Below are 5,059 nucleotides of genomic sequence, written 5' to 3'. Positions count from 1 at the left end.
ATCTGCCAGTGGGCTGGACTCCAGCATATGCAGAGTCTAAGGTTCCTTCCACACTGCAATCCCTTCTGGATATATCCTGGGAAAGCAAAGAAAAGCCCCTGGGGCCCACAGGACCATCTCGGTGGAGGTGGAGGTGGAGCAGGTGGGAGGCCCTGGCCCAATGCTTGGGACCATTCTCCCTCACCCTTGATCAGACCCATTTCCTCCTCACCCTCATTCCAGCTGCCCTGACATGGGCAATTCCAGAAGCTTTTTAAAGCTAGAGTTGACTGCCCTTGAGAGGATGAGATAGAAGATGTAAGGGAAATGGACTAGGATTGTGGGGAGGGAACCAGGAATCCACCCATCCCTAAGAGAGAAACTGAGGGAGCAGGTTCCAGGGGAGTGCATGTCCCCTGTGGGATGCTCTCTAAACACCAGCCTGGAGGCCACAGGGAGGCACTGGACACACACCTGGAGCTGAAGGGAGCAAGGAGACTGAAGAGGCAGATGCAGCAGCCAGAGAGAGCGAGCACAGGAGCATGGGGGGGCCCAGGGCCCAGAGCAGCCACAAGAATGGCTTCAGGAAGAGTATCCAGCCAAGGAGAAGGAGACTACCTGTGGAGTGCTACTTCTCACCTTGGCAGGGGGCAGGGAAGCCCGTTCCCCACCTTCACATAGCCTGGCTCCCTACACCAGAAGCACTCACCTGTCACCCTCTGATCCAGTCCTGACCCTGACTCTGTCCCTCAGAGTAGGCGGTAGCTCAGTCAAGGCAGGTGAATGCACAAGCAAGTGAGCTCTCCATGGTGACAGGACCAGGCTGGAGGCCAGCAAGGAGAAGGGGACCCGTGGGAGGGGTGGCTGGAGGAGGGGCCAGTGGGGGAGGAGGGGGCAGCCAGAAGATGTGGGCCTCAGCCGGGGGAGGGGCCGGTGGGGGAAGGGGCTGCCCAGGGAGGAGCCGAGGGTGGGGAGGCAGGGTACCTTGAACTGGGAGGAGACAGCATGTGGGCCAGTGGGCACTGTGGGCAAAGGCAAGAGACGCAGCCTACCTGCTGGCCCACCAGAATTGCCAGCGCACACCTAGGCTGCGGGCTTTGCTATAAACAACCAGGTCATCCAGGGCCTGCGCTCTGCGATTCTGCGCTCTGCAGTAAAGTTGTTTCGCCTCCTTCACCCCCGAGCAAGCCACAGTTCTGCACAAGAGCTCAGACAGAACTGGAGCTGCACAGGGGAATTTCGGCTCACTCCCATTCCTCCATGATCATCGTGATTTCTGTTATCCTGCCTACAGCTAAGGACTAGGTAGAAACCGCAATATATTTCATTTACATAGATAAGCAACCAAACTGAAAGCATATTCTGCATCCTGCAATAAAATAAAAATACACGAATTCCGATTCACAGTGGTCAAAAAGAGGGTTTTTCAAGTCTGTGCAGAGGAAGGAAGGAAGCGCAGGGCTGGTGGAGGCCAGGTCTGCCTTCGGCACGTGGCTGCACCCTTTTTCCCCCCAGGTACATCCAGGGAACGGGGTGGGAAGGAAACCTCTGTGGGTGGGGTGGAGACCCTACCCAGCACCCTTCTCCCTGTCCTCCACAGGACCTCCAGGTAATGGCCTTCTCCTGCCTTTACTTCCCCACCAACTCTGCCTTACCAATCCCATGTTCCTCAGCATGCCAACATCAGAGAGCTCCACACCTCTTCTCCAAGCTGCTTCCCCTGAGGTCTAAGTCTGTGAGTGGCCAAGGTGCCCTGCCCGAACTGCTGATATCTCCCTTTCTCCCATCTTTCCAACCTCCTTATCCCTCAGCACTCACCACCCCCCCACCCTGCCCCACCTCATCCCCAAGATCTCCAACCCTCCCTGGCAGGCCTTCTCTCATACTGACTCTGAGCAAGCCAGGGATGCTTTAAACAGGATGCTCTCAGTTCTGACAGTTGCTCAGTTAAATAAAAATGGACTGTATTTCATTGAAGCTAGCCAACGAGTTAGCCTGAAAGCAAGGGGCTGGGAGGGGTGAGGAATGCAGTTCTGGTCAACGTTTAGCACATATTTATGGATGCCTCCTCAGTGCTGCCCCAAGTAGGAACAAGACTGTTTCCCCTAAAGACCTCTCTGCTCAGGGATTTCAGCATCAAACGCTTTCTTTGGGGAAAACGCTGAGCATTGGCTACTCAATTCCAACTGGGCTAACAGGCATGCACCTTGCTTTCAGAGTTCTCTCCTCTGCTTCCTAGAGTCCTGGGCCCTCATTGGGCTCTGCACCAGGAGACCACCTTGGGGACCTCAGATCCTGCAGCAGCATCCTGCTATGTATGCAGTGAGGTCAACCTCCTGCACTCATTCATTCGGTCCATCTTTCAGCCTATTTCAGGCATCCACCCCATGCCGGCATGGCCGCTAACTGCCCAAAATTCAGTACTGAGGACGCAGCATTGTCAGCAAGTGACAGCACTGCAGAGTGGCAGGGGTCTGAATGGGAGGCAGGTGGTTAAGCAGTGAGGCGCAGCACAAACGCCAGCACTTGGTAAATGGGTGTGCCACCTTCTTCACTCCTCTCAAAACTACATTGCAGAGCTCATTAAGGACGCATTTCACAGGCTCCCAGAAGTCTAACTGGAATGGGCTCACCTAGCCACCATTCCCCCTGTATGTTCCCCTGCATTGATCCCCGTGTGTTTGTCAATATCATTACCACCTGTATAAACACATGGACTTGAATAGGGACATTCTAAAAAGGCCAAATGATTTAGAAGTGGCAGGAGATTTCCAACATGTGATGTTCCAATAGGAACTTTTCGCCTTCACTATAACCTCACGGGGTGGGGGTGGGGGCCATTCTGCCCTCTATGTAGACGGGGAGCCTGAGGTTCAGCGAGGAAGGGTTATTGCCCAGATAGTCACAGCTAGTAGCAGGGAAACCCCAATGTCTTCTCCCTGAGAATCCCTGCTCCCTGCATGGGCTTCCTCCCCCACCCCAGAGTAACAGATAACAGGGGCTCCTGTTATCCCAGAGGGTGGAACAGAGCTCTCTGTGTCTAGAGACACCTTCACAGGCTCTCCCTTCTCTCTCTTTTAATCTTTAATTGTCTAAAAGGAATGACTAGAGGCTATGTGGGAAAATTCTTTCTTTAAAAAGGAAAAGACAATAATACAGACTTTTATTGCACCAGCTGACGCCCTGGTGTACACTGGGAGCAGGTTGCATGGCTGGGATCCCTGGGCCTGCCAGGGGACGGAGCTCTGCTCCTCCCCACTCCCAAGCCGCCCTGGTATCTGGCCAGTCTGGAGATTGTCTTGGGGATGCAGGTCTGGCTGTGAGGGGCAGCAGAAGGCCCAGGCTAAGCACAGATGGGGGGGCCAGGGGTAGGAGATGCAGGAGGGCCTCCTGAGAATGACCAGGCAGGGCCCACGAGCTGCCCACAGGAGGAATGGAGGAGGCCTGCTGGAGAACCCTGGTTCCCTCCCCTCCCCAGGGCACTGAGTCCCAGCTGCCCTGACATGGGCGATTCCAGGAGCTTTGAAAAGCTATAGTTGACTGCCCTTGAGAGGATGAGACAGGAGACGTAAAGGAAATGGACCAGGGTGGTGGAGAGGGAACCAGTGAACCATCCACCCACACCCATGAGAGAAACTGAGGGAGCAGGTTCCCCTTTTCTCCACCTTATCCATGCCTCTTTGTCTCCACCCTTCACCTCTACTTCTCTTCCTCTCTTTCTCCACCTACCGACTCCTCTCCAACAGTTCTGCTCCATGTACTCCCTCCTTCTTCCCTCCCGTCCCCTGCCCATGGGTTTGGACACATGTTGGTCTCTCTGTCCCTAAATCTCAAGTCCGGGGATGTGTCTCTCCCTGTCCCAAAGGCTGTGCATCCCAAAGCCCCCTCTGATTGCATGCTGCTCCTGGCATCACGGTCTGGGAACACCTCCCTAGGTCCTTGTGTGCTGGTCCCTGGCCAGGTGGTCTGACTCCCCACCGCCACCTCTCAACTGTTCTCCCCTGTTCACCCGCTGACCAGCTTCCCCTCTGATCCCTTGTCTCTTCCCCATTTGCTCCCACCACTGTCTCCTTTCCTTAGCTGAGCTCCCCCACCCTATTTGGTTCACACCACCCTCCTGGTAAACTGCAGCTAGAACAAAAACAAAATCCTCCTCAGGGCTTGCCAAAACCTTCCACCACCACCCCACCCCATCCCACCCCATCCCCCCCGTGTGTCGGGCGAGGGCACAAGGGGAAGCTCTGAAAGTCCCGCAGGGCAAAGACCTCCGGGTCCAATCCCCGCTCCTGGCAGGCCCAGGAAGAGACCACGGGAGGCAGGCGGCGCCCTTGCAACCATCTCGCCCTCCTGACTGGAAAGACAGTGACAAAGTTCGGGCGCTGCGGAGCCTGGGTCAGAGCGACCGCGGAGCGGCGGCAGCAAGGACTAGACTGTGTTTGACCTTGGCAAACCCCGAGCCTTCTGGGCCGGAGGCGGTTCACAATGGGACGGCCAGAGAGGCTGGAAGGACTAAAGTCCTCTCCCACCACCCACATCCTCCCCTCGGGTCCGCAGAGCTGGGAGGCGAGCCCCGCACGCGCTCTGGGCGCGCGGGAGAGGAGCCCGGGGCTGCGCGCACAGCCAGCCTGGAGGCCCAGCCCGAGCCTGCTCCCTCGCCCACTTTCAGTGCCTCTGCCGGACGGGTGCGGCAAAAGAGCAGCGGACCCCTCCGACCCCCGTTTGGCCGCTCACCAGCTGCCTGACCTTGGGCCAATCCCTTCTCTCTCCATGACTGTCCCCGTCTCCACGCTCCGCACCCAGGGGAACCTTGCGGACTGAATAACTCTGAAGAGAGCCCGGGCCCGAGGGTGCCAGCCCCGACTGCGTCCCCAACTTACTGAAGTGACCTTGAACACCCCCTTCCAAGTCGGGGCCTCAGTTTCCCCACCCGCCGAATAGGAAAAAGTGCGCCAGGCTACAGGCGATCGCGGCCCCGCCCGGGCAGTTGTGTCCGAGACCAAACTGGGGGGCGCGCGACGACACTTACCGTCCTCCAGAGACGTGGGCGCTTGGCAGGGACCAAGGTGGCTGTGACCAGCAA

General features: G+C 57.1%; 1 protein-coding gene across 1 annotated transcript in view; it reads right to left on the bottom strand.

The window, feature by feature from the left end:
- The window catches only part of LOC103253123 (adenylate cyclase type 1), a gene marked incomplete at its 3' end in the record, with an annotated part of 107,183 nt that extends 102,130 nt beyond the window's left edge, over nt 1-5,053 (bottom strand). Inside the window, exon 1 of the mRNA XM_008051590.1 lies at nt 5,006-5,053. The remainder of the gene's footprint in view (nt 1-5,005) is intronic.
- Between the last annotated feature and the right edge of the window lie 6 nt (nt 5,054-5,059).

Source organism: Carlito syrichta, unplaced genomic scaffold (assembly GCF_000164805.1).
Source record: "Carlito syrichta isolate Samal-C Ts95f unplaced genomic scaffold, Tarsius_syrichta-2.0.1 Scaffold66630, whole genome shotgun sequence".
Classification (NCBI taxonomy): Eukaryota; Metazoa; Chordata; class Mammalia; order Primates; family Tarsiidae; genus Carlito; species Carlito syrichta.
The sequence above is the reverse complement of the archived record's forward strand: the minus strand, read 5'-3'. Positions and strand labels throughout refer to the sequence as shown.